The following is a 12,825-nucleotide window of genomic DNA, read 5'->3' on the forward strand; positions in this document are numbered from 1 at the left end:
AAATTCATGAAAGGAGCAGGGATAGTATAGACTATCGTAGATTGTAGAAACACACGTTCTCTCTCAAGAAGACAGGCAGATTTTGCCTGCTTTGAGGAGGTGACATGAGCTCTAGCTCTGAAGGGTGAATAGAAGTTTACCAAGTAGGAAAGAGAATATCCCAAGACTTGTAAATGGAGCGTGGGATGAATAGAATGGTGAGTTCAGGGAAGAAGTCCAGGCAGTTTGGTGGTCCTGTGTCATGACAGGTGTAGCAGATGATGGTAAGAGATGAGGCCGGGTAGGTTTCTGGAGTTCACATTGTCATCACAGACACACTCTGTATATTAAGAAGTTGAGATTTTATTCTGCAGGTTGTGAGGTGTCAGTTCCTGGTGCTGTCTTTTAGTTAGCATCAGGGTCAAAATGTGTAAGGTAATAAAATAAGGCTTGAGTGAAAGACAGAATAACAGAAACATAAAACCAGGAAATGCTTACAAATTGGCAGTTGGTTAAGACACTAGCACCAGTTAGGTCTTACACCAAGGAGATGGGCTCAAGCCTCATGTTTTGTTTCAGCAGAAGCTTCTACCTGAAGATATAAAGGAAGCCATGGAAGAGAAAGTTTGGGGCTTAGTCTTTGAAAAATTGGAGATAATGAGAGTAAAGAGTAATTAGTGAGGTCTTGGACCCAGGGGTTGGGGTAGAAATCTAGTTATCAATTTTGGAGTGCTGAGAAGGAGAAAGAGACTAGGGCTTGGGACTGGTACTGGGTCGTCCTGTGGGCAGTTGGCCTTGTAAGTGACAAGGAAAGCTCTATTTTCAGAACCAAGGCAGAAGGCTACCAGAGCAAAGCTGACCTGACACTCAGGACTTTCAGCTAATGTGTTGCCTGCAGCTTTGGCAGAGCAGAGGGCTCAGGCTGTACCACTTCAGAGGTCTGGGTTTAAAGCCCCCCTGGGCCCTATGTGTCTACAGGATCTTGAACAAAGCAGGCTCCTCCATGAGATGTTGAGCCTTGACGTGTCAAATGAGGTTAGTGCAGTGGTGAGCAAAGACGGAGGGCCAGTCCTCAGTTTCACGGTGGGGACTCAGGCTTGGCTTGTCAGTTCTGCCTGCTTCCTGCCCTCCTCTCCATAGCCAGCACTTCTAAAGCTGAATCAGGAAGGAGGGTCTTAGGCAGTTCCAGATCCACTCCTAGACTCACCAATCTTGTGAGCTGGGCTCTGAGCTCCAGTTTTGATTAACCTACCATCTGTCCCACACCCCCTGCCCATGCCTCAGTTCTCACCAGAAAGGGCTCAGGTACCACCTAGCTGAGTGACCTTGGTCAAGTGTACGAATTCTCTGAGCAAAGAGAATAACTTCACCTTCATGGAGTTGATATGAAGTTTTCTTACATGTATTGGTGAAATGCACATGCTACACATTAAATATCTTTGCTAAAGTGTTCCACAAATGTGATGGTTGCTATGAGGGCTATGGTGGTGATCACGGTGCATGAAGGCTTCTTGTGCTCTATGAGTTATACCTTGATAGTCTTACCAGCCCACTTGCTCCAGAGAGAGAAGAGCAGGTGTGTGGGCTTGAGAAGCAGCAAGGCACACATAATGAACAGCATGAGGCAGAACAGGAGAAGAAACCCAGCTAGAGAAAGAGACAGCCAAATGAAGTAGATTTTAATTTAAATACTCAATGGCTTCTTTGTGGCTTCAGGAGAAAGGTAATTATATGATTATTATGTGAAAAAAGTATGCAAATGAAGAGTGTGCAAGAAAAGGAACGATTAAAGAGACCTTGGACAAGCCCAGTAACCCACAGGATTAATACCATTTCATGACACGTAAGAACTTCCATGTTTTGCGTAGGGGAGATAGAAAGTTTCCTTTCTCCCTTCTCCAGGACTGTGTTTCTTTCTTTTTCTCTTTGTCTCTTTATACTGAATTTTTATTGTAATTTTCTGTTTATCTGTCTTGACCACCAGACAATGAACTTTTTGGAGGTGAGGACTGTGTGTACATTTTACCTTTATTACACGGTACATGATAGACCATGTGAATCTTTGCGTTTGTGAAAAGAATAAAAGTTGACTGTAGTGAAACCTCTTCCACACAGGATTTGTAAACAGTTCTCAAAGGACACACATGAAAATGTAGTTTCCTGTCAAAAGGATAAACAGAAAAGAGTCAAACAAACTGAGATTATGTGTAGCAGCAAGGAGAATTATGCAATGCCACACCAACAGTATTGGTTGGATGAATAAGGAAGCCTTCTAACCAACAATACATGAGCAGAAGTATAGAAGCAGGAGCAAAAGAGATCCCTCAAGGAATAATGGAGACTGCCAGAGAGACAAGACTGCCCAAGGCTAAGTTATTGAACCATTATTTTTAAAACAGCCTTTGAAAAGAAGCTTGAATGAAAGAAAAAGTATTTGTGCAATTAGAATGCATTTTTCTTTTGTGTTCTTATCTGCTTCTTTCACAAGCTATTTTTGGTAAGTTTGCATTAACTTTCTAACAAAATGCCAATTAAAGCAACTTTTAATAGGCTGTGTTTAAAAGACTGAATCCAAAGAGGAAAGCATGTTTTATCTGCACATCAGTGTAGAAACCAAATTCTTAATCCTACTTGGATAATAACGGAAATTCTCAGTTGCTTCCACCTGGGACAGCAACATATAAAACGGAAAAGCAGACTCTCCAAGTGGTGATAAAGAATGGGGAAAGATGTGGGGGCGGAGGGTGATAAGTTAGGAGTTAGGGATTAACATTTACACAGTACTATATATAAAATAGATAATCAACATGGGCGTGCTGTATAGCACAGGGACCTCTCTACTCAATATTCTGTAATAACCTAAATGGGAAAGAATCTGAAAATGAATAGATACATGTATAACTGAATCAATTTGCTGTACACCTGAAAATAATACAACATTGTAAATCAACCATACTCCAATATAAAATTAAAAAAATATTTTAAAGGTTAAAAAAAATGCATACATCTAGTGCTGGGCTGCCTTTCTTTGTTTCCTTTTATCTCTCCTTTTTTTCCTATCAGTTCCTCTCTTAAGAGTACCTTGTTTTCCAGATAGTGTCAAATGACATCCCAGTATTCAATATTTATAATCTAAACTGACAATACACTCAAGTCTATGTTGACAGTCTGTTTTACATGTCATCAGCTTTCACCTATTTCTGGGAATATGAATTAAGCCATGCTGCAGTATTTATATTTGAATTGCAGGTGCTCTGGGCAGAGTTCCAGTTACACTCATGACTTGTTGAAAAACAACTTTAAAGTGAAACCAAACATTTAACTTGGTCCTACATGTACCTTTCTAGATTCACCAGATTCCGACTTCTCTTTTATATCTCCTTATTTTGGTACATCCTATACTCTGCATACTGTTCCTCCTCCCTTTCCTGATTGTTTAATTTCTTTCCATTCACTGAACCTCCTTCAAGCATCACCCTCTCTGAGTCCCCACAGACCTGTGCTAACTTTGTTTGTAGCATTTATCCCACTGAATTGTCACTATAGTCACTTGTCAGACTCTCCCCATGTAGGCTGTAAACTGAGGTCAGGTCTTTACTATATTGATTACAGTATCCCTTCTAATAGAGGAACTGATTGATGCCTTAAGTATCCAGTGTATGCCTGTAAACTAAAGAAAAATTAAAATAAGAGTGGAGAGATGGATGGATAGACACCTACATACATAGTTTATAGATAGATATGGGTGATAAATGAGGGAGGGATATGGATAAGACAATGATAGAGGGATAGACAGGCAGATGGATACAAAGGTAGATAACGGAAACGGAGCTAAGGGGAGGAATGATGCAAGGATGAAGGTCAATGTTGTTCTCTTATCTCATCGTTTTTTCTTTCTTCATGACCTTTCCATTCAATTCTTAGGAAACTTCTAAGGATCGTCTTATCTTATTTCGAATTAGTTGGTTCCCTTCTTTATCCCCTGCCTAAAAAGGTAGACAGTAAACCAGTTTTTGTTGCTGTTGTTGAATTTAATCAGCACTCAGTTTTGCAAAGTCACCTACAGCTGATTTGGTTTCCTTTGAACCAGTATAAAAAATGTTTTTTTGCCAATTATATGCGATTAGACATGTATTAAGTGTTTATGTGATAGGAATCCATTCACTACACAAATAAGAGGGACTGCATCAGTAGGCATCACCTTTAATCACAGTAGGGAAGAAAGGGGTGGCTGTTACCTTGCCCTAAGTTCTTTTCTGCTAAGCGCAACCAAAGTGATGGATAAAAGATGTTGCCAAGAGGAAGCTCTCTGACACCCTGCTTCTGCTTATATATTGTATGATTAGTATGGAAGACTCATTACTCTCATGTCTGACTTCTATAGAGAGATCTGAGGTAGTCACATTTGATAGGAAAAATCTCCAGCCCACAATGTTGAACACAACACCCAGAGCCAGAAGGAAGTCCTGTTTCCTTTAGGAGTGAAATGTGGGGTTTTGATGGATGGCTAATATGAAAACTCTGTCTCTCCTCTCACAGTGCCTAGACTGGTAATCAGATATGGAATTCAGAGCTGGGCAATGAGATAAATCCCAGGATGAGAGCAGAGTACCTGAGGTTAGTATAGCTTAAGACTCTCCAGTTGTGGGCAAGCTATTCTTAGCTCCTGGGAAGTGAAGAATGAGGATTAAATTCTCACTGAATTTCCTTCTGAGTAATTATTTGGATGCTCATAAGAATCCTGTAAAGGGAACAATATACTGAAAATTTTTGTCATCTTGAAAACTCTGAATTTGACTTTATGATCTTTTTTTTTTTTTTTTTTTTTTTTTTTGGTCTAATAGCATCAGGATTGGACTCAAGAATGCAGGTCCCACATTCTTCTAAGTTTCCTCCTGTGTCATTGATCTACTCTTCCTCCATTTTCTCTCCCAACCTCTAACCAAGTTTTCAGTTTATGTATTACAGAGAAATTATTAGTTTATCTACTATAAACAATTTCTTAGGAGTTGTTAGGAATTAGTCATAAACCCCAGGTTAACTAACATGGCTGTACATATTTATACTAGTGTATGGTGATATTAAAAAAGGATTGTAAAATATTAATGAAAACACTCCCAGGCTTCACCCTTCTTAACCTTGTAACCATGGCTAAGTTATCTCCTGTCTCAGGTTCCACATCTGTGAAATCAAGATGCACCTGATTGCTTGAGTTCTTATAAAGATTCAAAAGATAATCTGAGGAGAGCATGTATCAGAGTGCCTAACCTATAGGAAATGCTCAGAAGATGGCTGCTGTCAGTAAGATAAAATCATCTGGAATGCATCTTACCTGCCCCAGGATCGGTGACGGCTATATCCTTACTTGTTTGGAGTTTCTTTGGTTTCCTGTGTCTCACCTAGTCAAACATACTTTTAAAAAGTCTGGAAATCATCGGTGCTCATATTATTCATAGAACTGGAAGGCATTTGAGGCAGGAAATATGAGCATTGTATCATGTATTTGGTAGAGAGTCTTCCTCTAACCCTTTGATTACCATAGGGTCAAAGCCCAAATTTGCCAGCATGGCAGCCAAGACCACCTCCCATCTACTTTCTCCAGCTTCAGTGCTCATTGCTTATTTACATAAACATTTTTATTAAGAAGATTGGTCCTCCAACATGCCTAGTTATCTGCTCATTTACTCCTCGAGCCAAGGACTTTGCAATGGTCTACAAGACTGTAGAACTTGGTCTCGGCTACTTGTTGGGTCTCACCTCCCAGATTTCTCCTACCTCAGGGTCTTTTTTTTTTTTTAATTAAATGCAAATTTTAAAGGTTATTTTCCACTTACAGTTATTACAAAATATTGGCGATATTCCCCATGTTGTACAATACATCCTTATAGCCTCTCTTATACCCAATTGTTTGTACCTTGCAATCTGCCACCCCTGTATTACCCTCCCTACTGATAATCACTAGTTTGTTCTCTGTATCTGTGAGTCTGCTTCTTTTTTGTTATATTCACTAGTTTGTTATATTTTTTAGATTCCACATATAAGTGATATCACACAGTACTTGTCTTTGGATTTTCTGTTCCTTCTTCCCAGAAATGCCCCATCCCCATGTTTCCATGTGGCTCCGTCCTCTTCTTTCTTGGAGTGTCTGGTGAAATGTCAGCTTCTCAGAGAGGCTGTTTCCTTCAAGCACTGTGTAAGACAGCAACACCCCTTTTGTCCCTTTCTACCATCTTTTATAATTTTTTTATAGCACATTTCACCACCAGACAATAAATCTTTGTTTATTTTTGAATTTATTCTATAGGCCCATGAAAGCAGGAAGTTTGTCTTATTCAATCTTTATTGCCCAGACTAGTGCATTGAGCACTGTTAATTATTATTACCTCAATGACTGCAGCCCCTCCTGCCTCTATAGTGTTGCCCACACTCCCCTCTTGCCTAGCGTTCCCTGACTTTGTCTTTAAATTTGGCTTAGTTCTCTGCAGCCAACTCAAATCTACAATCTCTTTGAGTCTTTCAGTGAACATCCCAACCCAAAGTGGTCACCTATTTCTCTAAAATACTGGAGAAATAAAAATTTTTCCCTGTCAGTGGTCATTTGTGGCCTTGTATGTACAGAGTAGTGCATCAAATTAAGTGAATATGTCCTGGAGTTGGATTGTCTAGGGTCAAATCCTGTCTCAGCTGTTGATGAATTGGATGACCTTGTACAAGCTACTTAGCCCACTTGTGTGTCATCCCCTCACTTGTCAAAGAGGGCAATGCCAGTGCCCACCTCATGAGCTTGCTGCAAGGATTAAATGAGTTACATTCATCAAAGCACAATGGCTGGCACATAGTACATACTCACTTAATGTTTGCACTTATTTTTATCATGTCAATAAGTTGTGCCCTCAGTTAGATCAAAAGTTCTGTTCTTTGTACCCCCCATAACATATGGCAGAGACTTTCACACAGCGGGTGCTCAATAACTCTGTTGACTTTTGGTAAATTTTTTTCCCAAAAGGAATGTCAGAAGAAATGCTTAGGAAAATTATGCCAAAGCAGTTGTGTTTCTGAAGTTGTTTGGGGACTCAGGAAGGGTAAAGGAGAGTCTCAAAAGAGAGTTCCCTTGCACACTTGTTTGAAAAACATTTTCTAAACATTTATTATGGGCCAGACAGTATGCTAGATGCTCTAGGGATGCAACAATGAAAAAGACATGATTTTTTTTCTTAAGGAGGTTTCTGGGGACAGATCTGTGCCCCAGTAGCTGTAAGACATGTGAGATAGGCAGGAAGGGAGGTGTGCGCAAAGTGTGATATGGTCATAGGGGTCATTTGTGGATGGGTATGTACTGGATAGTTACTTTTTCAGGTTGACTCAGGTTGCCTACATTTCTATTTCTGTGAGTTGCACGAGTGATTTTGAAAACGAGAATGGTGCTAAAATTGAAAATAGAATAGGGTCCCAGGGGAACAGGAGCAGAAGTGGTTTGGGGAGAATATACCCATACCATGTAAAACAAGAAGCACAGACTGAACCAAAATTGTTGATTTCTTTAGGTTTCGCTACAGTCTAAAAACATTGCCCTGAGGACAACACAGTGAAAAAGACTTAGGATGGTTTTCCCTTATTGTTCTAGCATATAGTTAATGAAGAAAAGTACTTCTATGCTCAATGCTCTTTTATTGCAAGAATGTAAAAGTGGCACAACACTGTCAGGTAGTTGGCAGGGCCCAGCAGAGCAAAGCATGCTCTTACTTCCAGGTCTTTCGTCATGCTGTTGCTCTCAACTGTCTACTCCGACCCGTAATTCAGACTTCTAAGTCCTCTGGCAATATCTTTCAAAAAGCAAAATTAATTTTCTGCTAAATACTGGCTTAAAATGTAATTCTAACCTATGCTTTTAGGAGGTGAAAAACACACACACACAAAACTTGGCATCATTTACTTGTGAATTTATCAGATCGCAGTTACAGTTTTCTATTTACCATTGTACTTGTGTGGCTGGCAGGTCCACCGTAAGCTTAAATTAATACAAGACCAATGTACAAAAATCAATCCCAGATATAAGTCACATACCATCAAATTCACCCTGTTCAAGGTGAATTTAATTTTTAGAAAGTTTACTAAACCCCACAGTTCTGTGGGGTTTAGTAAACTATCTCATTTTAGAACATGTTCAACCCCCCCTAAAACCCTGAATACTCATTAGCTGTCAATCCCAATTTCCTCCTACCCCTTCTCCCTGACAACCATCAATCTCCTTTCTGTCTCTATGGATTTGCCTCTTCTGGAAATTTCACATAAATGGAATCATAGGTCTCTTGTGCCTGGCTTCTTTCACTTAACAGAATGTTTTCTGGTTCATCCATGCTGCAGCATGTATCAGTATGCTATTCCTTTTTATGACCCAATAGTTTTCCATTGTATGGATACATCGCATTTTGTTTACTCATTCATCAGTTGATGGGTATTTGGCTATTATGAATAATGTTGCTCTAAACATTTGCATGCAAGTTTTTGTGTGGAAATATGTTTTCATTTCTCTTGAATATATACCTAGAAATGAAATTTCTAGTCATAGGGTCACTCTGTTTAGTATTTTCTCCATATCCTCCAAAAAGACTTTTTGATTTTAGCCACCCTAGTGGGAGTGAAGTGGTAGCTTAGTGATTTACATTTCCCTAATGACTAATGATGTTGAGCATTGTTTTCATGTGCTTATTAGCCATTTGTATATCTTCTTTGGAGAAATATTCTATACTTTTTTGAGAAATTTTTATTCAGATCCTTTGCACATTTTTTGTTTGGGCTGTTTTTTTATTGTTGAGTTTTAAGAACTCGATATTTTTTTATGCATTCTGGATACAAATTCCTTATCAAATATAAGATTTGCAAATATTTTTTACCATTTTCTGGTTTATCTGTTCACATTCTTACTGGTATCCTTTGAAAAACAAACATTTTAATTTTGATGAAGTCCAATTTATGTATTTTTTTCCTTTGTTTTTTTGTGCATTTGATACCATATCTAAGAAACAATTGTCTAACCCAAGGTCACAAATAGTTACCCTTATGTTTTATTCCAAGAGTTTTATAGTTTTAGCTGTTACGTCTAGATCTGTAATACATTTGAGTTAGTTTTTTATATATGGCATAAAATAGAGAATCCAATTTCATTCTTTTGAATGGGTATATCCAGTTGTCCCAGAAAGTTGTTAAAAAGATTATTCTTTCTTTATTGAATTACCTTGTTAAGAATCAGTTGATGATAGGATTCCCTGGTGGCGCAGTGGTTAAGAATCCACCTGCTGACGCAGGGGACATGGGTTTGAGCCCTGGTTCAGGAAGATCCCACATGCCACGGAGCAACTAAGACTGTGTGCCACAACTACTGAGCCTGTGCTCTAGAGCTCCTGAGCCACAACTCCTGAGCCCGCATACCACAACTACTGAAGCCCACACACCTAGAGCCTGTGCTCCACAAGAAAAGAAGCCACCACAATGAGAAGCCCGTGCACCTCAATGAAGAGTAGCCCCCGCTCGCTGCAACTAGAGAAAGCCTGCATGCAGCAATGAAGACCCAACACAGCCAAAAATAAATAAATAAATTTATTGAAAAAAAATCAGTTGATGATAATTGTAAGGGTTTATTTTTGTACTTTTGGTTCTATTCCATTATTGTAAATGTCCATTCTTATGGCAGTGCCCTACTGTCTTACTATAGATTCACAGTAAGTTTTGAAATTGAAATATGTGAGTTCTCCAATATTGCTGCTCTTTTTCAGTATTGTTTTGGCTAATCTGAGTCTCTCACATTTCTATATAGATTTCATTGTCAACTTATCAATTTCTTCAAAAGGAATCTGCTGGGACTTTAACAGGGATTGTATTGAATCTGTAGATCAGTTTTGGGAGTATTGCCATCTTGACAATATTGTCTTTTGAAACAAGAACATAGAATATCTTTCCATTTATTTAGATCTTTAATTTCCTTCAACAAGGCTTTATAGTTTTACAAATCTTTCATTTATTTTGTTAAATTTATTCTTAAGTATTTTAACATTTTTGATACTACTATAGAGCCCTCTTCTTAATTTTATTTTCAAATTATTCACTACTAGTAATTGCTACTCTTCATTGTGGTGCACGGGCTTCTCATTGTGGTGGCTTCTCTTGTTGTGGAGCATGGGCTCTAGGTGTGCAGGCTTCAGTTGTTGTGGTACAAGGGCTCAGTAGTCGTAGCGCATGGGCTTAGTTGCTCCGTGGCACGTGGGATCTTCCTGGACCAGGGCTCAAACCCGTGCCCAAACAAAAAATGTGCAAAGGATCTGAATAAAAATTTCTCAAAAAAGTATAGAATATTTCTCCAAAGAAGATATACAAATGGCTAATAAGCACATGGAAACAATGCTCAACATCATTAGTCATTAGGGAAATGTAAATCACTAAGTTACCACTTCACTCCCACTAGGGTGGCTAAAATCAAAAATCTTTTTGGAGGATATGGAGAAAATACTAAACAGAGTTACCCTATGACTAGAAATTTCATTTCTAGGTATATATTCAAGAGAAATGAAAACATATTTCCACACAAAAACTTGCATGCAAATGTTTAGAGCAACATTATTCATAATAGCCAAATACCCATCAACTGATGAATGAGTAAACAAAATGTGATGTATCCATACAATGGAAAACTATTGGGTCATAAAAAGGAATAGCATACTGATACATGCTGCAGCATGGATGAACCAGAAAACATTCTGTTAAGTGAAAGAAGCCAGGCACAAGAGACCTATGATTCCATTTATGTGAAATTTCCAGAAGAGGAAAATCCATAGAGACAAAAAGAAGATTGGTAGTTGTCAAGGAGAAGGGGTAGGAGGAAATTGAGAGTGACAGATCATGAGTATGCCGTTTTTTAGGGGGTGATGAACATGTTCTAAAATGAGATAGTTTACTAAACCCCACAGAACTGTATACTTTAACAGGGTGGGTTTTATGATTTGTGACTTATATCTCTAAAAAGCTGTATTTAAAACACTGCAACAACAAAGTTGGAAACACCAACAACAAAAAACATGTTTCAGATGACGTTAGGAACGTTGGAATGCTAGACTCCTGAGGTCTGAATAGATCTCAAAAATATTCTAGGACAACAATCTTGGTTTGCTTGAATTCCACCCTGCTCCCCAGAGTTACTTTTGTATTAGCCTCACATCAATGACCATGAATTATTACTACTTCTGCTCTAGAGGACTCTCTTTGCATGTTAGGGAATTATAATAGCTGCTATTATTATTGTATTTTTACATTCTATTTTGTACATTACATTCTATTTTACTATGTTTTTATGAGCCAGGCACACAGTGCTTTATATCACTATGCATTTAATATCTATGCCATAAATTGGTCATAAGGATTATGACTGGTTATATTTTTCAAAAACGAAAGTGGGACCTAAGAAGTGAAGAAGATTTCTCAAGGTCAGATAACTCACAAAAGAACCAAACTCTGTCTGACTTCTCAACCCATGTTTAATTAGTATTTCATATCAGCCCAATTCTAAACTAAAGTATGTTTCCCATAATTGGTAATCTTTGTTTTCTTTTTTGTTTTTAATTCCTCCTTCATGTCGCCTACACAGTCTAATCCCTCTCCTACCAAACAGTGCTTCACTCATTTGAAGATGGTTTTCATGTCCCCTTAAGTCTCACTCCTATCTTAGGTTTTCAAGTTATGGTCTTGAGCCACTTTCCTATATCTGTTTTAAAAGTGTGTTGTCCAGAGATTACGGAATAGGATAGGTTACTGCAAAACATGCCATTGTAGGCACTTTGAAAATAGATTCTTACTCAGGTTTCACCAACCTTTCAACCAACATTTAAAGTCGGCTAACATTTTGCACATTTTACAAATGACAGCATACAGCTCAGAGAGGCAAAGATTTGGTCCAACCTCACACAGCCGTGAAGTAACAGATTCAGGGTTTGAAACCTTGTCTGGTTTTAATTGTCACTACTTACCTGAATTATTTAATAGGCTAGAAATCCCCCATTTCCTCAACACTGTAGACAAACAAGAATTGACTATATTCGCAGGAAGGATCTACCCAAAGAACTAAAATTCTCCAAGCAGCTGGAGGTTATAAATCTTAGGGATGGAAGTTAGTTGAAGCCAAGCTTATTTGTCATAATTAGAAGTCCTTAACATTTCAGAAGGGTGCTTTGTTTGCTGAGCTGGCTACCCTTTCTCAAAAGCGAAAAGCAACTCTTTCATGTCATTTTATTTTATTCTGTTTTCCTCCTCACAGAGAGGTAGTGTCTGGGTGAGAACATTCCTCTTCTTCTTGTTCCTTCTCCTAGAGCACCCTTTTCACTGAAAGACTTTTAAAAATGTGGCATTTAAAAAAAACTTGGCAGTTATTTTGATTAGAGCATGAAATTTGCCTTTTATGCTGAAAGATATTTTTTTCCAAAAATTTCTAGAGTGATTGTACTGCTTGGCAGGGGGTTGAGAATGGGGGGCGTGTACCTGCCCTTGATTTGGAGGTCTCTCCCCTCCAAGGGTGAACTCTGGTCACATGCAGGACGTGACCAGAAGCCTTTTCAGATGCCCAGCCCTGGCTGCTGAAGGCAGAAAGTGGGCTTTATTTTTAATGAGGCAGCTGGTTCCAGGGCCACCTCAAGTCAAGCTGTGACAACCGACAAGACTGTGGAAAACAGTAAACAAATTGCAGTCTTCTTCCAAAGACTTTGGGAATTCCCTTGGAAGTGAGTCAGCCTCCCCTTCCCAACAAAGGAGAAGGTGACCCAAGGAGCTCCCCTGGGAGATGACTTTTGGTTCTCATTTTTACTT

The sequence above is a fragment of the Stenella coeruleoalba genome, assembly GCF_951394435.1.
Source record: "Stenella coeruleoalba genome assembly, chromosome: 4".
NCBI classification, from domain to species: domain Eukaryota; kingdom Metazoa; phylum Chordata; class Mammalia; order Artiodactyla; family Delphinidae; genus Stenella; species Stenella coeruleoalba.